The 25,825-nt window shown below is 37.2% G+C and overlaps 1 protein-coding gene across 7 annotated transcripts in view; it reads left to right on the forward strand.

Annotated features, from left to right (window-relative positions):
• The window catches only part of CHL1 (cell adhesion molecule L1 like), a 213,169-nt gene that overhangs the window by 44,114 nt on the left and 143,230 nt on the right, over positions 1–25,825 (forward strand). For all 7 annotated transcript variants that reach the window (XM_005547632.3, XM_005547636.4, XM_005547635.3 and 4 more), the window contains exon 2: positions 5,149–5,228. The gene's annotated coding sequence lies outside the window, so the exon portion shown is untranslated. The remainder of the gene's footprint in view (positions 1–5,148; positions 5,229–25,825) is intronic.

Genomic DNA, 25,825 nt, shown 5'->3' on the forward strand with positions numbered 1-25,825 from the left:
TCATTCTTACGCCTTTGCATCCTCATAGCTTAGCTCCCACTTAAGAGTGAGAACCGGGCGCGGTAGCTCAAGCCTGTAATCCCAGCACTTTGGGAGGCCAAGAAGGGCGGCTCACGAGGTCAGGAGATCGAGACCATCCTGGCTAACACGGTGAAACCCCGTCTCTACTAAAAAATACAAAAAACTAGCCGGGCGAGGTGGCGGGCACCTGTAGTCCCAGCTACTCGGGAGGCTGAGGCAGGAGAGTGGCGTGAACCCGGGAGGCGGAGCTTGCAGTGAGCTGAGATCCGGCCACTGCACTCCAGCCTGGGTGACAGAGCGAGACTCCGTCTCAAAAAAAAAAAAAAAAAAAAAAGAGTGAGAACATATGATTTTTGGTTTTCCATTTCTGAGTTACTTCACTTAGAGTAATAGTCTCCAGTTCCATCCAGGTTGCTGTAAATGCCGTTAATTTGTTCCTTTTTATGGCTGAGTAGTATTCCATCATATATATTTATGACAATTTCCTTATCCACTTGTTGATTGATGGGCATTTGGGCTGGTTCCACATTTTTGCAATTGCGAATTGTGCTGCGATAAACATGGGTGTGCAAGTACCTTTTTCGTGGAATGACTTCTTTTGCTCTGGGTAGATACCCAGTAGTGGGATTGCTGAATCAAATGTAGAGCCACTTTTAGTTCTGTAAGGGATCTCCACGCTGTTTTCCACAGTGGTTGTGCTAGTTTACATTCCCACCAGCAGTGTAGAGGTGCTCCCTTTTCATTGCATCCACACCAACATCTACTATTTTTTTTTATTTTTTCATTATGGCCATTCTTGCAGGAGTAAGGTGGTGTATCAAGATGTAGTTTTGATTTACATTTTCCTGATCATTAGTGATGTTGAGCACTTTTTTCATATGTTGTTGTCCATATGTATATCTTCTTTTGAGAATTGTCTATTCATGTCCTTAGCTCACTTTATGATGGGATTGTTTGTTTTGTCCTGCTAATTTTTTTGAGTTACTTGTAGATTCTGGATATCAGTCCTTTGTTGGACATATAGATTGTGAAGATTTTCTCCCACTCTGTGGGTTGTCTGTTTACTTTGCGGACTGTTTATTTTGCTGAGCAGAAGCTCTTTAATTAAGTTCCACCTATTTATCTTTGTTTTTGTTGCATTTGCTTTTGGATTCTTGGTCATGAAGGCTTTGCCTAAGCCAATGTTTAGAAGAGTTTTTCTGATGTTATATTCTAGAATTTTTATAGGATCAGGTCTTATATTTATTTAAGTCCCTGATCCATCTCGAGTTGATTTTTGTATAAGGTAAGAGATGATAATCCAGTTTCATTCTCCTTCATGTGACTTGCCAATTATCCCAGCATCATTTGTTGAATAGAGTATCCTTTCCCCACTTTATGTTTTTGTTTCCTTTGTCGAAGATCAGTTGGCTGTAAGTATTTGGGTTTATTTCTGGGTTCTCTATTCTGTTCCATTGGTCTATGTGCCTAGTTGTATATAAGTACCATGCTGTTTTGGTGATTATGGCCTTATCCAAAGAGTATATATTACATTTTATTATGGTACCAGGCAGAGACATTGGTACAGCTAATATATGCCCTTGTGGAACTCAAGATTTCTTATACTGAATACAGAATAAAAGTAAATAGGAATATTTACAGCTGTTAGGCCTTTAGTTAATTTTGTCTAGATGGAGTTTCAAATTACTTATGATTTGCTGTCAATTCAGTGCATAAGGAGAAATTTACCTTATAAATAGCTCAAAATGTCTCGTGAAGCCAACTTTTCTTCCAGCATGGCAAGAGATCACCATTTCTCTTGCTGAGCATCTAATGAAGTCATAGGTTTGCTGTAGAGGCTATGTTGTGTGAAAAGTACTACTTTCAAATATTTGATAACTTCAGAGTCACAACATGCTCATATTCAGAAAACATGTGACCCTGACTTCCACTGATCCGCAGCTCCCATATTACACCAGCCATGGGTAGGTTATTTGCTGAGTGTACCCTCATAACCCAGTTTTTACTGTATCTTGCTCTTGAGCAAGTTCTATTTCTCCTTCCAGTACACTCCAGTATACTTCCTCTCTGTTTTTTTTTTGTTTGTTTGTTTTGTTTTTACTTTGCCGCAAGTCAGTAGAGTTTAATTTAACTAGTTTATTGTGCATACACTACGTTTTCTTTCAGTCATACTTTTCAAATCTTAGTAATGAAGCAAACAACCAATAAGGACCCAAATGGTTGTTTTGCCTTAAATTACTTTCTTTTTAATATTTTCTTTTTAATATTCTTCTCCATTCTTATTTTACATTTGGTGGGTATATTTATTTGTATCTCTTAAGTAAAAGAAACTAAGGGATTTTGAAAAAAACACACAACTTTTCACTAATAATAGAGAATAAGTTGTTAGTATCTATGTCAATGGTGGTGAGGGAAAGGGTAAACGCTTTCTAGAGTAAATAAATTCAAAGGATTGTACGTCATGTTAATATAAAAAAATTAGAAAGATGTTTTCTTTGATTATAGCAGTATATTGTGTATACACCCTTATCTAATAATGTTTGAGCCTATCCCTCCACTATATGTATATCCTAAATTGTAGAGACACTAGTATGCTAAAATTTATCATAAGAAAACGGTAAAAGGAGAGAAATGTTTAAAAATGAGATGAAAATCATAAGTACATGTGAGTGTGTATATATATATATGTATATATGTTTCAATATTTCTTGTTGCATTCTAAAGGATGGTCTGTGTACCTCTTTCCAGAGATCATGCACCTACAACATGAAGGAATGAAAGAAAACCTAATAATACAGAGACTGGCCAGGCATGGGGGCTCACGCCTGTAATCCCAGCATTTTGGGAGGCCGAGTGGGGTGGATCGTGAGGTCAGGATATCGAGACCATCCTGGCTAACATGGTGAAACCCTGTCTCTACTAAAATTACAAAAAATTATCCAGGCATGGTGGCGGGTACCTGTAGTCCCAGCTACTTGGGAGGCTGAGTCAGAAGAATGGTGTGAACCAAGGAGGTGGAGCTTGCAGTGAGCCAAGATCGCGCCACTGCACTCCAGCCTGGGTGACAGAGTGAGACTCCATCTCAAAAAAAAAAATTAAAATAAAATAAAATAAATTAATACAGAGATAATTCTTTGTTTACAGTAAACACTAAGAACACACACACACACACACACACACACACACACACAGAGAGAGAGAGAGAAAGAGAGGGAGAAAGATTAGATTCGTAGCAAGGAACTTACATACATGATTAATGTGGGTGCCTTCTGAACCAAAGTTGAAGGAAGCAGATGAGAACTCTGTGGGCGAAGGCTGCTTCTGTGAGCATACAAATAAGTTTGATTATACCTACAGTTTCCATGCCTAATGCCAAACAACTGCCTTGAAATTCCTAAGTGAGAGTGTGGTGGGTAATTCAGCACAAGTACTGATCTCTGTTGTCATGAGTGTCCTTAACAGGGGTAAGAAATGGGGACCCATTGGGGAAGAGCCACCTGATGTGGCTTCATGACATGATGGATTTTGAAGAGATGTCTTAGACAGATCTAATGTTAGAACAATAACAGTGGTACCATGGCTGTAGGAGATCCTGAATGCATGACATTCTTCATCACTGAGATAAAGAACATTCTAGATTAAGTCATTTAACATTCACCACAGCAAATGGAACAGCAGGGTCAGCAAATCTCATTTTGAATCAACATATGCAAACATTGCATTATTTCTTTTCCCCACTGAGAGACTGTTGTAACACACACAGGATGCTACGCACAACAAAGTGGGAGCCAGGTTCTGTATTATTCTACTTAGGTAAACTTCTATTAGCCTGCAGAAGTCAGTGAACACAATTATATTAAAACAATGTGTACCATGGACCCATTGGTTAGAAACCATATTAAACGCAGTTTCGTGCATGGTTAGTCATCCATAAACATTTCTGTTTGTAATAATAATGGTGTCAGAAGTAGGCCTTATGGGGCTGAAATGAGGTTACTAAACAAAAGTATTAAGGGCACAGTCTGTGCAGTGTGTCACTTGGTCAACTGGAAAGCAGTGACGACTTTTCTTATACTTGCCAGGGTGGAATTCTTCTCAGTGTATTGGTGTGAGGTTCTCTCCGGAGGCATTGCAATCTGTTTATAACTTCTTGGCAACAGCTTTTGGAATAAGGCCAAAGAGATTGTCAAATAATACACAGAGTGGAAATGAGTTGTTTGAATTTTTCAGCCATCTTCCTTTTCTTAGGGCCAAAGATGTAGTTTTATAAATCTCCTTAATCCGTAACTTCTACCAGAATGAGTCAGAATTATTACATGGAATTTAGCTCTTCTAAATGATGTTCAGTCATTAAATTATGACAGCTGGTATGCAAAAAAAAAATGTTGACTTATTCCGATTGTTCTGATGCCTAATAGAAAATCTAGTTTTTAAAAAGCGTGTTCATGGGATGGCATTCAAAAACAAGCTTAAGCAATCTTTTTGAGATTGGGAGCCAATCCTTGAGACACCTGGGAATGAACAGTAAAAGGATTGGATATATTGGTTGAATCAGTCCCCTCATTTCACATGTTGTTGTTTTAAGAGATAGGCGGCTTGGCAAACCAGGGTGAGAGATGACCTCTTGAGTTGAAGGCTTATATTCACTCTTTAGTTCAGAGGTCTGATCTTTGAATGCTTCCTGACAAAGCTCTCCTCGTTATGGTCTATATCATTTTGTTTTGACAGATTAGTCACAGCATCAGACAGATGCAAGTAGCTATTGTGCCAAACAGGTCAGGAGAACTGCTTTGTAGAAATACTTACAATTGTGGTCTGTTGCAAAATACGTGAATTCATGACAGAAGACACATCGATAATGTTTTCAATAAGAAGTATAATTATGTGGCTGCCTTTTGCATGCCTGCCCTCTCTGCTTCTTTTGTTCCTTGACAGAAATTCACAGGACCCGTTTTTTAGCAACACAGTAATACTACTGCTTAGGTATTTGAGTGGAAATTTTGAGGGGTGTGGGGAGAAAGAAAAATTAAATCTGTTTTTTTAAAGAGAAAACGTAAAAATTAATTTAAAAGTGACTCCTTAAATGATAATTATTTCCAAAATTACAACTTTCTAATCTATCCCTAGGTCCTGTAAACTGCAAACCATAATCCTGTCTTCACACTGCAAACAAATCACAGTGGAACTAAGGGGAACTTAATTTACGGGTAAGAGTATTTTCCTTAATCAGTTGTTTTACGCATTTTTGATTGTATTTAATTATTGCAGTACACAGTGCAGGAGTCACACAGAATAAAGACAAGGAGACGTTGCAGAACTTACGTCTTCACTACATTCTTAGCGTAGAGATGGACCAGATGTATCGTACAGTGAAGGTTTTTTTGTTTTTTGAGTTCCATTAAATTGCTGGCTTATTTTTGAAAGAGCAAAACCCTTACCTTAAAGTTGTTTTTCTTGTTGGCTGACCTGTTAGCATAGTCGAAAGTGGAATATGTATAATATTTATCAAAATGTAATTTTTAATAGAAAAATAGTTTCGTCACTGGCATTTGAGAAGGTTCACTTCTAAGGAGGCTTGAAGTTTCAATGAGAAAACCTGTATTTTCAGGGGGTAAACAGAGCTCATGCTTCAGAGTCAGAACGACTTTCAGCTTCAGTCACTGTTCCTTGAATTTGAATCCATTTGAAATCTGACCTGAGTCCTTGATTGGAGTTTTTTCAAATTCTTTGTGCAACACTAACCTGAATTATAACTAATTTCAAAGAGTTTGGAACAATGAGAAAAGTCCACGTTGGAGGGAGGGCCAAACACAGAGTGATGTAGTTCTAGTTAAGTTATTTAGCTATTTTTATGATCCATGTTATAAACCATAAAACTGGAATAATAGTTGTAACTGCCTACAGGTGCAGCTTAAATTAGATTATTATGATAATGCATATTAGCACTGGGTTTGGTCCATACCATTGTGTTTGGTTCAGTAAGTGCCAATAATTAGTATCACAACTAGTTTTTGAAGACAAAATGATTGGAGGTAAAACAAAAATGAGTAGTAATTTTTTTTCTCAAAGATGAAAGAGTGATTTTCTTACTTTCTCAAGAGCACATTATGTCACTAAGAGAATATGCACTCCAGAAGAATTAAGATGTTACTTGGTGCATGAACAATTTTTTTCTATGCATTTGTTGCAAATGAGACCTTAATACAAATATAAAATAATGAAGACAATGTGGAAAGAGATAGAGCATCTTGACTTTATGAGTCATTGTTAGCATACCTGGTTCCCAGTAACCCCCAGTGGTCTTCTAAATGAATGGAGGCTATACCAAGAATCAGTCTATGAGGAAACTGTGTGTTTTGAAAAACATTTGCTCTCTTCTCTCATCCACTGGAGTGGTTTTGCTCTCCACTATTTTTAGATCTTCGCTTTGGGACTTTCCCCAAAGGGGTTCTCCATACAGGCTTTCTCACCACAGGGCATCTTCAAGTCTCTTGTAACATTAAAAATGGTTTGAAGTAGGCCGGGCGCGGTGGCTCAAGCCTGTAATCCCAGCACTTTGGGAGGCCGAGACTGGCGGATCACGAGGTCAGGAGATCGAGACCATCCTGGCTAACACGGTGAAACTCCGTCTCTACTAAAAAATACAAAAAACTAGCCGGGCGAGGTGGCGGGCGCCTGTAGTCCCAGCTACTCGGGAGGCTGAGGCAGGAGAATGGCGGGAACCCGGGAGGCGGAGCTTGCAGTGAGCTGAGATCCGGCCACAGCACTCCAGCCTGGGCGACAGAGCGAGACTCCGTCTCAAAAAAAAAAAAAAAAAAAAAATGGTTTTAAGTATATTCTAATATCGTTAGAGAAAACTCTTCCCAAAATCTGATTAATCAGTTCCTTTGATGATGATTGTATGGGATACATTTATTCCATGAAAACCCTTTTATGATTTCACTTTATATGAATTTCTAATTCATAAGAAACATAGGTAAATCTTCTGAGATAGTAATGAACAAAATATAATACCCAGGGTATTAAATTTTAAAAAAGAGATTTTCATACTACCGTGAGGAACCGTAATTGTGGTTGTGTCATGATGATGTATTAATAATTGTGTCTCTTGACATCATGAAAATGGATGGTAACCTGTAAAACACCCTTCTTGCTCAAAGCCCTGCATTCTTTCCTGTATTTTATTGAATTATGTTTATTTCTTGTGTTCCTCGTGGTGATTGATGAAATCATTATTTAATTCAACAAAATAAGTTCCCTTACTATCAGTTTTCATTGTGCTAGGGAAATCAGCAATCAGGTTTCAGGAAGGGTTTGTGGAATCATAGTCATAAAACACCCACACCCACACCCACACATGAACAGGCATTTACCTAATCTTCAATTTTCTTTTGAGAATCTCTCTTTTGGAAATTTCCTCCCACAATACCCAGCCTCTCAAGAATTTAAAAACAATGGAGTAAAATACTCTTCAAGCTCTGATTAGATTACAATATGTGAATGCTAATTTTGTTTTTATGTGTTTCAGCACCCAAATTTATCTGAACTTAGGGCACAATAAGCAGTTTAACTGTTAGAAATCTTATGAGATTGAGTTTGTGCCTATCAGATGAATACAGATTTATATATACATTTCAATTATTGCTCTACCTATGTATAATTTATTCAAAGGTGACGTTATCCATGCATCTTAACAGAAGGCTTAAATAGTTGAATGGCAGAGACTACATTTTTGCTGCAGAAGATCATGATAAAACATGTGCTGAGACTGCTTGATGGTACTTATCTCTGCATACTGCATCTCATACTGATTTATGGATTTGGATGACTTATTTTATGTCAAAGACATAAAGAGAGTAGAGAAGAGAGAATAGTATTTTCATTTAAGTCTTAGTAAAGTTCTATTCTATGAGACGTTATAGCTGCCTTCTCTTGGTGGTCTGTGAAGTTTTTATAAAGATATTGATTATTTTCCAGTGATACACAAATCTACTGTCAGAGACCACTCAAATGCTTAGTTACACCAGGGTTTGGCTCCTATACCCTGAGGAGGACACGATTAACCAAATCCTCCTTTTTAAACGTTCTCTGGACAATGAACTGCACGTTCTGCACAAATGCAATTCGCTTGACTAATTTTACCTCTGCCTCCTTCCAGCTCTATTTACATGCTTCACACTCAGTTGAAATTAATTATTTACACAATGGTCTTGTGAACATATCTTTGAGGGCAAGTTAAATTTTTATTTGCATCATTACCTGCGAGAACACAACCTGGGGCGTATTAGATGCTTTGTAAGTGTAGAGGTAGGGAGAAAGAGGAAGAAAGAGAGGAAGAGAAGGAGGGAAAGATTTTCCTGATAGATCACTTCTTAGACACTTTCTGTACTGAGAAGTTCTGAGATTGCCTCTCTGGATCCTGTTATCTTGGCAGTCTTGCTAAGAGTTTCCATTAACACTTAAACATGGTTACTGATGAGTCTTAATATTCCCTTAACTTTCAGATCTCTGATGGCCCCACCTAGCAAGTGGGACCCTGGTCAGAAAGTTCACCTCTGTTAAATAAATACACATAGATTTTCAACATCCCTTCAGACGCATTCAGAGATGATAAAAGATTCCACTGGATGCTAGAACATTGTGCATAAATAATCAAAGTTTTATGCTCCTCAACAATGATGCTAACCCATATCCTTTTTATTTTTCTTTCCCCTGATACGAGGATATGAGTGCATCCGAACTAGTTCCATGCCCTTGTCCCAGAATTAATCATTCCTATCCATATTTGATGTTTATACCTTTTAAATATTTATGGGCTGTTATGTTCCTTTATTGTTGTTCACCCACTCTGGGGACAGTCAGAAGCCTCACATTTCTTCCTTAGCCAAACACCCCATTCCCTTCATCCTCTCTCGGCTGTTCTTTGGATTACCTCCAAATTGCATACATAATTTTGGTATTGAGGTGCCAAAAATACATTTGTTTCAACTGGAGTCTCATTGAAGTTGCTTTTACTCAAATCACGTCCACAAATAAATGTAATTTCCAAGACATGAAATTCAGTAAGTTCTCCAAAGGGAAGCTGAGGTATACAAATATTTCATTATAATGCTACAGGTAGATTTTAAGTCACTAGGAAAATTACATCTCAAAATCAAAAGATTATAGAATGAGTACTATATGAAGAATTACATTTTAAAGCATAGGCCTGTGATCATTTTGCAGGTTTTTGTTGTTACTGTCAGTCTATTGGTTTTTATTAATAATTTTATTGAGGTATAACTGATACACAAAGGACATATTTAATGTGTACAATTTGCTGAGTTTGGACATTTCCAAGGACTCATGAGACTGTCACGGCAGTGAAGGTAATACATGTATTTATTACTTCCAAAAGTTTCCTCTGTCCCTCTTTGTTTTTGTTTGTAAGGTTTTAATAGGCTCAAGCTCAGTCTTCATAGCCTTTTTTTAAGTTAATTTTTTTCTTTCTTTGCAAATTTAGAAGGCAGATTCATTTCATCAAAAAGAAAACAGTTGCTCAGTTGCTATTGCATTGCAGATAAAAGACTGACCATAATGACCATTAAATTATTAAAGAATAAAAGATACTGAAACTCAGCAAAACTTGGGTGATCTCTTTAATAAGCAGACACTTTTAATCTTATATTGACATTTAAAAGGACTGTTCGAGTAGCAACATGACAGACTGCACATATAAAACGTCCATGAAAATATGTAGCACAACCAAACAAATAACTTAGAGCAAAATCCAATGAAAGGAGAAAATTGTGTTTCCTCAAGAAAATGCTACTTTTGCCCTAAAGCAATTCTTGTTGGAGAAAAATATCATGTAAGACATTGACACAAATCACAGACATCTCTTCTAAACAGTGGATTTTATTGGACTGCACACGTGTGCAGATATTTAAGGCCTTGGAAAGGAAATCAGTGAAATATATCACTATTATCACCAACACAACTGCGGAGGGCAAAGAGCAGACACATCTCAGATCCTAGTGATGAAGCAGGGAATTAAAAAGTAAATCAGAGCCTCCGATCAAAGGCTAATTTAGTCTGTCATAATTGATTTGCAGTGGAAGGAAGCCTCATGCACAAAGATCAAAGATTAGTGACTTCACACTTACCACAACATCCCCACCCTAAAGGAGGGAAAAAAATCAGAGAGAAAGGGGAAAAAAGAAGAAGAAACATATCAAAGCTCACTAAGAACCCTGTGCAATATAATCTACCTTTCTTAAGGATAGCATGCATTATTCGAAAAATGAAAATGAATTTTATTATGGCATGTTTGAGTTCTACCCTTGAAAGAGTGAGAAACTGGCACTATTGGCTTAAGTAACTTATTTGCAAACAGACATTATTAGGCAGGGTCTTTTGCTGCAGTTGCTTCCCTTTATTTGTAGCCCTTCAAATGCATACATTAAGATTCTCTTCACAACTGCAAACAGCAGGTAAATAATTGTATATTTGAGAGACTATTCCCTATTGAATTTAAGTTGGTCACAGACTTTAGTCCACGCTAACATACTAATTGTTAACTTCCTGTTAACCAGTTTTATCAAGCCTTATGTAATTTTTGTTGTTTCAGTACATATTGTGAGTATAGCTGGCTCCCTAACTGTGTATGAATATTATATGGGGAGGAAAAAGTCCTGTTTCTCTATTCTTCTAGAATCTGTACCTGGGGCCTGTGAATTAAACTAACAAAAGACAGACTGATAGGAGAAAAAAACATTTTTTTTTTTTTGAGACAAGTCTCACTCTGTCACCCAGGTTGGAGTGTAGCGGTGCAGTCATAGCTCATTTCAGCCTTAATCTCCCAGGCTCAGATGATTCTCTTGCCTCAGCCTCTTGAGCAGCTGGGACTACAGGCATGCATCACCATACTTGGCTAAGTTTTTATATCCATAGAAATGGGGTCACACTATGTTGCCCAGGCTGGTCTTGAAATCCTGAGCGCAAGCAATTCTCCTGCCTCAGCCTCCCAAATTGCTAGGATTACAAGCCACAAATTTTATTTGATGTTAGTAATTTAATTTTTACATGCAGAGAGGATGTCATAGTAAATAAGTGAAAAACTCAAAAAAGCAATTAGACCAGGTTTGTATATCATTTTAACTAAGGGTGATAAATTGTGTAGAAGTGACAAGACAAAGGAAAAGAGATTTAGGCTTCTAGGAGCAGTTAATTGTGGGAAGTTAAGTATATGGGCAAAACTAGTGGAAGATTAGGGTTATTTTTAGTAAGATTTGTCTGTGCAGATCCGTCTCAGTACTGAGTTTCTATCTCCAGTGATAGTGATTGTCCTCCTGGTACAGCAGTGGGAAGGGGAAGACCCTCACAAAAGGAAATGCATGTCCTCCTTTTAGGCATATAGTGGGGAGGCAAAGAGCTCTTTCGGTATTTGCTGTTCCTGACTGCCTTCAGCTCAAAGTAAACCTTATGCCAAAGTGGTGTATTTTGGGGTGACATGTTCTGATCTCTTTCAGTTCCTATACATTATATTCTCCTATGATTTTGCTTTGTATATTTTATGACATTCTAAACCTGTGCCATTTGTAAAATGACAGTGAAAATGAAAGTAATCGTCTCATGAAATGTCTTTCTAGTTGTCTAATTATAGGGTGCCTTATTAGTTTGTAGGAATTAAGCATTTTCAAAGGCATTTATTTAACAATTGTTTTTGTGTGGCTGTTAAGAGCCACAGGGTTGAAGAGACAGTAGCAAACAAAGAGAGACACAGTTCTTAACCTCTCGAAGCTTATATTCTTATAAAGCAGACATGTTATTCAAGTTATAATGCAAACAAATGTAAAATTGCTGCTCTAATAAGTGCTACAACATGGTGATTTGATCTGTGGTGGTCAGAGAAGGCTTCTCTGAGCAACAAATGCCTGATCAGAGATGAGAAGTAAACTAAATCAGAAAGTAACACTAGAATGATCCATTTGATTGGGAAATTTAGTAGAATGCTTTCATTTTTCTTGAAATAGATGTGGAATCCATCTGTGCTGGGGAGGTGAAAAATTAGTCCACCTATCAGACAGAGTACAGACAGTGCTGTAGATAATTTACTGAGAATGGATTTTAGGTCCAGAAAAATCTGAGTTCCAACTTTAACTCAGTAACTTTTTGGTTGAAGAGTTGGACAAACTAGTCAACCTCTCTGAACCTGAGGCTGCTAATCTGTAAAGTGGACTCATAATCCTTATCTCAGATAATAATCATCTCAAGTAATGTTTGTTATCAATGTCATCATCATAGGGTTGATTTGCAATGTCATTTTAGGCAAACCATTTTATCTCTTTGAGTTTCAACTTCACATTTCTTTAAAATGAGGTAAAATGAGGGATGTTGGATTAAATGCTTTCAAGATTTCTTCCAGCTCTACATTTCCACGATTTTCCAAGCAAATGTAAAGCTGGAAATTTCAGTCTAGATATCATGGGAAGCCTATATCCTGGAAAGTTAGAAAAAGTGTTGTTTTTGGAAAACAGACTTTTTAAAAGAGGCATAATTCCACCCTTTAGCAATTTTACTTATATTTCTTTAATCCACACTTAGAAGTTTCTATTATCTTAGATTAAATTTTATAGCACATATTTCTTCTGCTAAAAAGCCTTTAAATTGTTTCAGTGGGAAGTTTAATTTACCATTATGGTTGGTTTCTCAAATCATTCTTTTTGTAATTGTCACATTTTTACAGTCCTGTTTAAAACAAATTCAGTTTTTCAACTAAATATAGCCAGCTGAGTTGGAAATTGAAATACAAGGACTGCAAAATCAAATGATAATAACCCAACCATAAGGTTAAACTTTCCAACAACCACAATCTTAGAGACCACCAGAAAATTGTGTTGCTCGTTTCTTATAAAATATAAAATAATATTTTGAAGATTCTTGTGACTGAAGTAACATTTTATTACATTTCTAAATCTAGAAAAGGAAAACTATTTTTAACACCTTGTTACTTATTTAAACATAAAAATATTTAGTTTGATTGGAGCCTCTTCTTGACTCTATTTATGTTTTATTTAAATTACTATTGCTTTAGCTATGCAAAGCCTGCTTTTGATTATATTTATGGTAAACATTTAATCTTTCTTTGTAGAGCCACAGATTTAAGAAAGTATCCAGATATATATATTTTTTATATATATTATAGATATTACATATATTTTTAATATATACATTTTATATATATATTATATATATATTTCTATTTTGGTATTTTACAACCTCACTCTTATGTTTTGTATAAAAGTACTCTTAAGTGCTTTCATATTTATCTTCATTTTTACCTTAGGAAACACATATTAAATATATTAAATAGGCAGCCCAGGTGCTATTGTCCTTACGTTACAGGTTAGAAAACTGGGCCATTGACTTATTCAAGTTTGATTGTATATTTATCGAGTGAAAATTAGATCTCATATCTCATATCTTCTAACTTCTTATTTTGCATTGCCTTACTGATTTTCCAAGGTAAGACAGAACCTACCCAACCGAATGAAAGAGTACTGACATGAATTAAATCTGGTTAAATGCCTCATAGTCTGATTGTCCTCAATGATTATAGCATTCAATGGTATTTTATTTTGATTTACCCTTCCATTTGTTTCTTATAATACTTCCCATTTTGTTAGCCTATGTATAGATATGCTTTTCATTAGTGAATGTCCAATTATCATGCTTTCATTTTGGGTGGAAGACTGATTAGCATGGATTAATTAAGGTAATTAAATAATTATAGTTACTATAATATAACAGTATAGAAATCAACGTAGCATGGTCTAATTACCTAGTAGTTAGGAACATGTGCTTTGGAGAGGTGATTTAAGTGGGCTTGAATTTGACCTTCCATACTTACTAATAATGTGTGCTTTTGCAAGCTACTTAATCTTTATGAGCCTTAATTTCTCATCAGTAAAGAGGAGATGGTAGTACTTACAGAGTTTATTTTTAATAGACACATTTCTCTAATTGTACTACATTTTATACATGATAAAAGCTCAATATTAGTATTAACAATACTTTTATTGCCCTAGCCATGGCCGTGACATATCTCACTATGAACCAATTATGCTTCCTTAGCACCATAGTTGTAGAGGATGGGACAGTTAATGTAAGTTAGGTTGTTTAGAGTTCTTCCCTAAGGATTTATTGAATTGATGCTGAAGTAACAGAGCTGGTATCAGATAACTATACCAGTACATAAGCAAGAAAGAAACAAGAATAAGCAGAGATGTTTGGGTTTCTGGATCCAGGGGTCCTGGTAGTTGGTTCCTTCTCTGCCTTTTCTGTAGTTTTTCCATGTGGGTCAATACAGTTCCATAACTTAAGTTAGTTTAGTTTGATTTGGGTTCCTGTGACCCACTAATATAATCCAACAATACAACATCTTAAAAGACACATTTCTTTGTTCTTCAAGTTAACACGTATTACTCACAACAGTATCTTATTACTTATTTATTTATATGTTTATTTTCTTTCTCCCAATTACTAAAATGTAAGCTCTATTTGTTTTTGTTTTTTTTTTTTTTTTGAGACGGAGTCTCGCTCTGCCGCCCAGGCTGGAGTGCAGTGGCCGGATCTCAGCTCACTGCAAGCTCCGCCTCCCGGGTTCACGCCATTCTCCTGCCTCAGCCTCCTGAGTAGTTGGGACTACAGGCGCCCGCCACCGCGCCCGGCTAGTTTTTTGTATTTTTTAGTAGAGACTGGGTTTCACCGTGTTAGCCAGGATGGTCTCGATCTCCTGACCTCGTGATCCGCCCGTCTCGGCCTCCCAAAGTGCTGGGATTACAGGCTTGAGCCACCGCGCCCGGCCATGTAAGCTCTATTTGAACAAAAACTTGCAGCATTCTTTCTTCAGCTATTAGAAAACCTCTACCACCTACTAGGTTCTCAGTAAATATTGGGCAATAAATGGATAAAAAGAGAAAAGAAGTAACACTTTTCTAAAAGTGCTCCTGAATTAAAATTGCATCTGTGTTCTTTCCTGAATAGACTGGAAAAGGACACAAATTTAATATTTACTGAGAACTTACACTGAGCTAGCCATCATGTTAGATATGATATATCTTTCGAACTTGATGGTACTATCTCCATTTCACAAATGCACAAATGGAGGGACAATGAGCTAAAGCCAAATTGGTGACCTCCTGGTTCTCTGCTCAGACCGACCTTTGAGAACCAGATGCTTTCCCAGCTGCTGGGGTGTGTCCAGTAGCTTGCACTTACATGTCAGCTCTGTTTTAGGGATTGCCTCAGTGGAAGAGAGTACTCCTTTGTACAATGTCATGTCCCCTTTCCAGGGAAGCCCACATCTAATGCCTATAAAGGCCCAACATCATCAGCTCAGCTCAGGATAACTCTTAGAATCATTCCTGCTTCAGAACACCCTGTAGGGTACCCCCTTCCCAAAAATTGATCTCACATCCCTCACTAATAAACAAGACTCTTCTTCCCAGGGAAACCAACCTGCTATGGTAACTTTCAAATATCTCTGCCCAAGCTAGTGACATGGCCTCTCTAAGGAGGTAAAATGGGCTGATATCCATTGAAGCTGGGAGAAGTATAGTTCCAAGGTATGATTTGAGAAAGGGCTAGGTATTTTCTAGTGTCTTGAAGATAGGCTTTTTAGCTGGGGCACAGGGAGCTGGTGATGAGATGACTGTCAGGGCAGCAGACATCAGACTATGCAGGGCCTATAAGCTGCGTGGCTTAGTCCTTTTGTGCTGCTATAATAGAATACCACAGACTGGATATCTTGTGGATAACAGAAATTTATGTCTCACAGTTCTGGAGGTTGGGAAGTGCAACATCAAGGCATCAGCACCTTGTGAGGGCCTTCGTGATGTTTCCTTCAGAGTGGAGATAGCCATGCCTCACATGGTGAAAAGTGGAAAGGCAAGCTAACTAAATCCTGCATGAAGACTCTTATAAGGCCTTTATGAGGGCCTTAATCCCATTCATGAGGGAGGAGCCCTTTTGACCTACTCACCTCTTAAAGGCCCACCAGTTAATATTATTAAATTGACCATTAAGTTTCAACACTTGAATTTTTGAAGGGATGCATTCAAATCCTACCATCGTGCAAAAAAGCCAAAATTGTATTTCCTATTGTCCCTACCCTTTCCTCAGATGCCAAGATTTGCCTATCTCCAACTCTAGCTACAATTGTTCTGAATTTTGGGGCTCATTTCTACTGCATGAATTTGTATTTGAATTCAAGACTTGAAAGATTAATTTTCCTTTCAGAATGTTATTCATATACCCTTTCATTATTAACCTGCTCACTGGTTTCCTAATATAATTATAGTCTCAAAAAGTGGTTGCATTCTGGCAAAAGGGTGTTTTGAGCTAGAGTTGTTATGCTGTTAGTCAGTTGTTTGTAGTTAAAAAGTCTCTTTTTTAATCCACTGAAATGACTGGAGTCCCAGCTGCTAGGATTCAAAGGCAACAGGGAAGATTTCTTAGAGTTTCATGTGATCATTAAAACCTTTCCAGACATTTTAAGTGATTATGATTTCTATGCTGTATTGACTTACAATTAGAGATCATTCAAATAACTTAGAATTCAGTAACTTCTAGTCACAGAGAGGCACAGATAGGCACTGTTGACAACCTTTTGCTTGAAAACTGGTGGTGTCTTCATGTGTGTGTGTGTGTGTGTGTGTGTGTATACATACATATACACTAAACTGTACTGCTGTATGTGTGGGAAAAAGTCTAAATGCTAAGGATTTTTATTCTAATTTGGGCAAGTGTCTGTGCTCAATGGAAGCAGGTTGGTATCTAAAATCTGAAAAATATAAAGATAAATGGATCATATGTGTACTTCAAGCTTTATTTTCTTGCATAGCTTTTTTTCCTAGTATTTCTTGACAACCTAGAACAGTAGTTCTCACCTTTGACTGCCTATAACCATTGCCCGTGGCATATTTTAAATCTAAGGATCCCTGGACAGATACTCTAACTCAGTGGGTGGAGCCCAGGTAGCTGTTTCGTTTGTTGTGGTAGTTGCTCTCTTTAATGTCTACCCATGGTCCTGTAAGACAACTAGGGTTGTGAACCATCTGTCTGTTACACTATCTAAAAGGAAGGTGTCTGTGGATTCAGGGTATCTCTTACCTTGCATACTTCCACACTTTCAACTTTCTAAAATTCCTGGGATTCATGTTCCCATTCCCCAAAGAATAGTGAGTTACCTATAATCATCTACAGCACCCATCAATAATGCCTTTACTTCTTCACTTTAAGTTCTGCTTAGAGCTAAAGATATTCTAAGCAAAGTAAGGAGGTTTCATACCTCTGTGTATCCATAAGTGTACCTGACAAAGAGACGAAACATGAAAGCGAAACAATACTGATAAATGAAATTTTAAAATATAATACAACTATGATAGGTAGTCTATATTCTGGCACTTCATGAAATCTCCAAATTATTGTATATTACCATAGCATACAAGTTTTACTTATAGCATGGTAAAGCAGAGTTCCTCCTTTTGAGTGATGTACAGCTATTGCACCACTCTAAGTGGTAACTTAACTTAGAATAAATATAAATATAATTATCTAGAGTTGTACAACTCAGCACCTCTGGTTTGGACCAGAGAAGAAGACCTTAGAGTAGTGGTTTTCAACCAGGAGTGATTTTGCCTTTCAGGAGCATTTGGTAACATTTGGAAATATTTTTTGGCTGTCAGCACTAATGAGGGAGAGACTTGCACCTGGTCAGTTGAGGCCAAAGATGCCACTACAGCAGAGGCCAAAGATGCTGTTACATGTTCTGCAACACTCAGTACAGCTGAATGCAAAAAAAGAACTATCTTGCCCCAAATGCCAATCATGCTGAGGTTGAGAAACCATGGCTTAGGGTATTGTATTAGTCATCCTGGCCCACAAAATTCCCATGAAAATTTGGGAATGAGGGGAGGATTCATATGTATCTTTTTGGTGTTGAATTTGTAGTGCCTGGGAGCATGCTTAGCATGCAGTAGTTACTAAATATATTCTTTGGATGACTGAGTGACGGCATGATTTGAATCGGACAATGTTATTTTACCAGCCGTGGGAGCTGGGCAAAAGGGGGCTGCTTAGGAGCAAAGACACAAGTCTGTGTATTTCTGTGCTTGCCTTTCCATGGAAATTCCCATTCAAGGGGGTACCTAATATGTAAGTGATTAAAGATACCTCCTCCTTGGATTTTCCATGGTGTCTCGTATTCTCTAATTAGTTATTCCTTAAAGTTTTGTCCACCTGTGTATCTTTAGTGGGTATGGCTTCATGTCACCTCAAATATAGAGACATTAGCTTTTCTTAGTTCAGTATATCTCAGATTATGGGATAGATAATATTGAAGGGATATCAAATGATCATAGGTAACCTAAGGTATAATGAAATATAGACTCATATAAAGCAATATTTTTTTATCTTTAGTTATCTTTCCCTTAATTCTTTCAATATTTCAGGTAGAGTCAAAGGCTGGCTTTGTACTATCATGATTTTATAACTAATTTTTAACACCATCTCATCTCTCTCCTTCTCCTTCTCCTTCTCCTTGTCCTTCTCCTTCTTCTTCGACAGAGTCTCTCTCTGTAGTCCAGGCTGGAGTGCAGTGGCACCATCTCGGCTCACTGCAACCTCCACCTCCCGGGTTCAAGCAATTCTCTTGCCTCCCGAGTAGCTGGGATTACAGCGCGTGCCACCATGCCTGGCTAATTTTGCATTTTTAGTACAGATGGGGTTTCACCATGTTAGCCAGGCTGGTCTCAAATTCCTAACCTCAGGTGATCCACTGCCTCGGCCTCCCAAAGTGCTGGGATTACAAGTGTGAGCCACTGGGCCCAGCTCTCTTTTAGATAAAGAGACAGCAAACCTCAAAATCAGAGATGCAGCTGGCCACAGGTCTATTTAAAATTGTTTTTATTTCAATTCATGTATTTTTCATGTAAAGTAGTGTTGATTTCCCATTTATAGCAGTGGAGAACATATTAAGATATTTTAATTTAAATAGAAAAGTAAGTCAATTAAAAATAAGTGCAAGTAGTGCACAGATAGAAAAAAATCATAATCATGTCACTTAAATAGGTGAAGAAATCATTGAATTTATTTGTTTTGTTAACATTGTCTCATCTTGATGGAAAGGATGGAATCTGGAGATTGCAGCTTGAATGGCTCTGGAAGAGGCAGCATGTTTTAAGGATTGGATGTGTTTACATAACTGTGGGGCCACATGGGAGGTGATACAGGAAGACTGAAAGAGGACAGCCTCAAAAGGAGGGAGCAAACCTTGAAAACACCTGCAGGGCCCCCTTTTTTTTTTGAGATGGAGTCCAACCGCATCAATTTAAAATGTTCACTTGCTCCCCCATGGCTGGCTGTCCAGGCAGAAGCAACATGACTTCTGGTTTGAAAGGCCTCTCAGATTAAGAAAGAATATTGTTTCATGGGGACATCAATCACATTATTATGAATCATAGAATTATGAGTCATGTGTTATAGGTTGTTTTAGTCAACAAGACCTTGGATGTCCTTCACTTCAACCACTCTTAGGGGTATTGAAGGGTGTTGCCATTGCAATCTGTCGCCAACGTCTACTTCCACATCTTTAATAAAGTGTCTGCCTCTTGGGGCTTCCAAGTCCAAGCGTGGAGTTATGTTTGTAGGAGCCTCAAATCTCTCTCTCAAGAATTTTCATTTGTCTTCCCCAGTTCTTCCCTGTGAAACTATGGAAATTAAAATCGAAACCCTGTTCTATGACCTTCACATGTTTGAAGATAGATATGATGTCTCACTTGAGTCATTTTTTCTTCGAGAAAACATTTCCAGCTCCTTCAATTTTTCCATCCATGAGATAATGTCTGTCTCTTCTTCCATCTTCAGACCTTGCCTTTGAATAAGCTCAGCTTGTCAGAATCAGTTTTAAATAGAAGCACCTACACTTGGATACGGTTTTCCAGGTGTTGCTTCAGTGAGACAAATGAAGAAAGTGAGACAATTGCAGCTCTTGTTCTAGATATCATACTTCTTTATCTGTACCCTAAGGTTACTAACTTTTTAGCAATTTCATCACATTGTTATTAACTAAGTCATTTTTTCTTCTTTTTTTTTTTAAAAAAAAGGAACTACAGTTTTCACACACCTTTATTTTAAACGTATACCAACATCTTTTTTCTTTTCCAAGACAGGTTCTCCCTTTGTCACCCAGGCTGGAGTACAGTAGCTCTATCATGGCTTATTGCAGCCTCGATTTCCTGGGCTCAGGTGGTCCTCCCACCTCAGCATCCTGGGTAGCTGGGACTACATGCCACCGTGCATGTATTCTTTTGTAGAGAGAGAATTTCACCATGTTTCAGGCTGGCTTTGAACTCCTGGGCTCAAGTGATCTGCCCGTTTCAGCTTCCAAAATTGCTGGGATTACAGGCATGAGCCACAATGCCTGGCCAGCAAATGTCTTTCTAATAAACGTATGTGTAGCTGTAGTGTGTGTGTGTGCATGCGTGTGTGTGTGTGTATGTGTGTGATATCACGGAGGTTGGGCAGGAGATAGGAATTGCAGAGAAATATGAACAAACTGTTAAACACAAAGAGAAACTAGAAATTCGAAAATATATGAAGTGTCTGACCCCAAGTTCAAGCTGAGAAGCTAGGCATCAATTTTATTTTTCCTTAGGCTGTTTCTTAAAAAGCATTTCTTCAAAGTTTGGTCCTTGAGCCACTTATCCGCATCATCTTATCAGGGAGGCCTTTCCTGTATATCCTATTGCTTGTTATCTCATCCACCATTTCTTGCTATCTGCTTTACCCTGTTTTATTATTTTTTCATAGCTCTTATTACTTCCAAGCATTTTATATCTTTTTATTTATGTATTATAAGGCTTCATGAAAGCAGGTTCTTTTTTTTTTCCACCACTGCTATTATATTTGTTACAATGATTTTATTAAATGAACAATTGAATAATAAGTAAAAGGTTAACTTGGAATGTGATTGCACATTCAGATTTTTGGATCCCAAGCTGGGCCTACAGAATTAGAATTTCAGGTCATGGGGCCCATTTAACTTACTTTTCTAGTGTTTTGTCTGTGTTCTAAAATTTTAGCAAGACTGAAAGTGCACACAATCTCAGTGCACCACACACTGGAAATAAAGTGTAATGAGTAAATTTTTGAACTATCAACTGGGCATGGTGACACATGCCTGCAATCCCAGCACCCTAGGAGGCCAAGGCAGGCAGATCACTTGAGATCAGGAGTTCAAGACCAGCCTGGGCAGCATGATGAAACCCTGTCTCTACTAAAAATACAAAATTGGTTGGGTGTGGTGATGCACACCTGTAATCCCAGTTAGGAGGCTGAGGCAAGAGAATTGCTTGAACCCAGGAGGCAGAGGTTGTAGTGAGTTGAGATGGTGCCACTGCACTCCAGCCTGGGTGACAGAGTGAGACTCTGTCTCAAATAAATAAATAAATGTTTGAAATATCAAAAAATGGCCATCTTCCTTTACATTCTTAAAGGAAAATGTAAGTCTGTATCAAGACATTAGAATATAATTATGTTGACTGCATATTTTAAGCCAACTGCATATTACTGGCCAACTGGAGATCACTATCTATTAATACATAAAATTTGCTATCATGTAGGTTTATTATTTACAGAGGTAAAAGGGTCTTATTCAAACCTTGTTTGGACTATCATGATGTCATGGTGGAAGATTCACTCCCAGGTCCTAAATAACATTCTAATACCAGCATGACAACTGATTTATACAAGCACAGGCACTTGCAGACTACCATAGCTTACCAAACAAGACCCAGGTAGATCATTTCAAAAAGCTACAAAATTGACACAGCTGGGGTGTAGTTTGGGAAATTTGTTCAAAATGCTAATCTTAGAAGTTAAAGGTGGAAAGAAAAAGTCTACATAAAAACCTTCCTTGGAAGGAGAAACTCTTATTTTCCTATAAATTTCATTACTAATAAAATAAAGGAGGAGAGCAATGAGAAACAAATAAGATTAAGGAAGCCAAATGGTTTTTAAATGAAATTATTTTTCTCAGACTTTTCCACAAGGCGTCAGCAGCTCTGTAACCATCAGATTGTCAGAAATTAGCCTGGTTTTTTTTGGACAGTTTGAGAAGTCATTCCGTCTGCCTTATTTATTGTTTATTAAATTAATTTTACTTGATTTTTTGCAGACATAAATGAGATTCTTCTGAATGATGCCCTATGCTGTGAAACCTTAAAATAATGCTATAGTCACTAGTTCTGCCTCTCAGCTAGTCAGAAGGGCACACCCTATGGTTTTACCTTTGATCATTGCACAAAAAGAAGAGCCAAGATTGTGTAACCTAAGTGTAATCAAAGTAACACAAAAATTACTTAGTGAAGCTAGCCCCGATCTGTTTAGCATGATGTTTACTAATTTATTTTTTTACCTCCAAGTAAAGTATTTGGTCTTTTTAAAAAAAGAAGGAAGAAGAGAAAAATAAAGAGCGGGAGGGAAGAAGATAGGGAAGGAAGAAAGAAGGAAAGAGGAGAAGAGAAAAATAAAGTAAGGAAGGAGGGAGAGGGAGCCTTCTCAAATTCAGAAAATAGTATTATTTTTTCTCTTATGAAGCATCGTGGAAGAAAATAAGGCCAGTTGCTACTAAAATTAAGCATTGGGCTGAGGTTAAGAAATCATATTCCATCTTTAAATTTTATATTCACTACATGTTTGGCCTCAAAAAGTCACAAACTTGTTGAGCTAAGATCTTACTTGTAAAATATATGAATTAGAGCTGAATGATATTGAAACATTCCAGCTTTAAAAACTATATGACTCTTTGATTATTAACATAACTGTCAGATTTGAAACACAAAGATAGAATGAGTATATAGAAACATAAGCCACAGACTTAGCAACCAGCTCTCCAAAACCTCTATTGGTATTTATAAGTAGAAATAATTTTGAGTAAAAAGATAATTGTGAAGTACAATTACTACTGATTATAATTCAATCTTCAATGTTTCAGTAGAAAGAAACTGAACAACATATATTCTTAATAACTTCCTTAAGTCAATAATTGAGTTTGAGAATATTTTAGCAGCTTGAGTGTATTCACAGCCTAGATCTACATAGTACTTGCAGGGCAGAGTTCATACATTTAAATGCTAAGGGATGAGGCATTAGGAGAGGTATAAGACAACAGGGAGTGGTGAGGACTGGTGCACTGAAAAACAGGACTGTTTTAAAGCAGGAAAGCTCTACTCAGCTCTGGAAGAATTTTGCTGTGTGCCAAAGCAGAACTAGTCTTGTCAGAGTTTCTAGGTTTTGGAAGAAAGGACAGAAATCAGCATTTTAATGTTAAAACTCATAATGTTTAAGACATGGGAGCTCATCCAAACTTTCAAAGACATCACTGTGCAAATGCAAACTAAACAAAACACACCTGTGAGTTTGGCCCTGCTAGGGTTTCTGGAGTTTCCTTCGTCCCATTCAACTATCAGGTGAACTACAATTAGGTATTAATCCTTAATGACAGCTTCCTAATGAACTTGTTTAGCTATTTCAAGAGGATCCTTCCCTAAAGTATTCAGAATAGCCTTGAAACATGAAGACCACTTCAAGTGCTATGCAAAGTGAGGGAAATTTGGAGAGTAGATTCTTCTGAAGATTTCTCTGCTAAATCAGTTGCACTCAACTGGAATCCAGATGTGCCAGCACTGAAGCTCCATCGCAGGCAAGGCCGCTTCATTGACCCTACCTTCTGTCCACTCAAGTTCCCCGAGACTGCTGGTGATTTATTAAGTGAACTCCTTGCCATTTGTAAGAGCTAATTCAATCTCATCCCCAGGGTGATATAGGTGCATTAAGAGTTGCAGCTCTTAGATTAATCAGGAAAAAAAAAAAAAAAAAAAAAAAAAAAAAAAAAAAAAAAAAAGCCAAGGGCTTGCTGAACATTTAACTGAAAATTTCTCATTTGTACCTGATGGTTCTGAATTTTGCCAACTGTTTCTTTGTATCCTTGTGACATGTTTCTTATTTGTCATTTTTTCTTTTAAGAAGCAATAATGTAAGGGAAATGAAATGTTCATTTGTTACTGGAAACTTACAGTGATGAGATGTGGTACATAAGACATCATAAAATGTCCCTCATTTCCATTTGCATTTGTCACTGCTCCAAATCATTCATGTATCTCTATATCTGCATCTGCATCTAGCTTTGATTTATTGACATAATTGATGTAGAGTGAGTTTTCCCAAAGACATGAATTATATTAAATTTTTGATATATGCATGTATTTGCTTTTGCATATCTTAGTTTTAGATTTTTATAGCTCTTCGAACTCAGAGAACATTCACCATATCTGTATTGGCCTAGGGAATGTTGGAAGAGTGATTTTAATGATGCCACATATTTTTGCACTGTTCTTAGCTACAAACAATTGTATAAGCTATGCCTTTTGAATATATTCATGTACTGTGCCAAATAGTAGTAGTGCAAAAAGCTAATGTTGGTTTTAAAAGAATGACCTTTCCTTGTGTGTTTCTTTCCAGTGATCTGCTTATCTAAGACAGATAATATTGATGGACTGCACTATCACAGTTTTAGACTTGCAGAAATGCCTTGGAGTTTTTTGTTTGACATTTCTTTATCCCTTGGGTACTTTGCTCTGACTCTGTCATTTAGACTTTACTGTAAGGATAACCAATTAGTAGTTAAATGAGTTGAAGCAGTCTTTTTATGTACTCTATTCAAATAACACTAAACTCACTGTCACATGAATAGGAGAGACGAATTATTTCTTTATGCACTTTTAAAGCAAGCCCACACAGTAAATGATATTGTTCATAACCCCTGCCTTTATTGCTTTCTTCCCTACACTTAGGGACCCTTTTTGAAGAAGAACTTGTAGATATCCTATTCTGCATTCCAGTAGAAATAAGAACTCAGTAGGAATAGGACTATGTAGTTTTTGTTTTTTTCTTTTAATATACATATATGAATGGTAGAATTAGTTTTGAAAGCCATACTCTAAAGGAACAACAATGAGAATACTTGCTGGGAATTCATCTCTTTAAGAAATAGCAGAGGACTGTCAAATTAACAAAATACCCCTGGTCTGTATCATTTGTACATGGTACAGATACATATTGTGGTCCTACTGTGTTCCAAACCCAAAGATTGAAGAAGTAAATTCTCACTTCCCATCTTTGACATATTCAGAATTTGGAAATGTTTAGGAAGCTAGAGGTCAATAGTCAAAATCTAACTCTTAGAATGAAAGATCCTTGGTCTTTTAACAAAGGACATCTGATTAATGAAATAGTCTTAGAGTTGTAGGAGAAATGTGTCATTCTGGACAACAATGACCTTCTGTCTCTTTCACAACGGACTGTTTGCATAAAAGACCAGCGTACTTAGTGAATTAGACATCTACAACACTGTGTAAACATTCCTTTGCAGTCATTGCTTCCTAGTCAGTCATAGAGACCACTTTGAAGGGCCTTTATTTTGAACACTAGGAAAGAACTACAGGAGAGCTACAACCCTCTGCAGTAACCCTCTGCAGTAGTAAAATTTACAAAACAAAGTTTGTAAATTTGCTAATAATGATGTTACATCATATCATTGGGACATCAAACCTGTCTAATGTGCACTAGTACTCCCACACTACTACTGCTAATGCAACAACCATTTACTAGGCATATTGGCTGTGTGCCAAGTGCTGTGTTTATTTCTTACTTTCATAGGATGTATTATTTAATTAACAAGTAGCTAAGAGAGAGGGCTCCA

Source organism: Macaca fascicularis, chromosome 2 (assembly GCF_037993035.2).
Source record: "Macaca fascicularis isolate 582-1 chromosome 2, T2T-MFA8v1.1".
Lineage (NCBI taxonomy): Eukaryota > Metazoa > Chordata > Mammalia > Primates > Cercopithecidae > Macaca > Macaca fascicularis.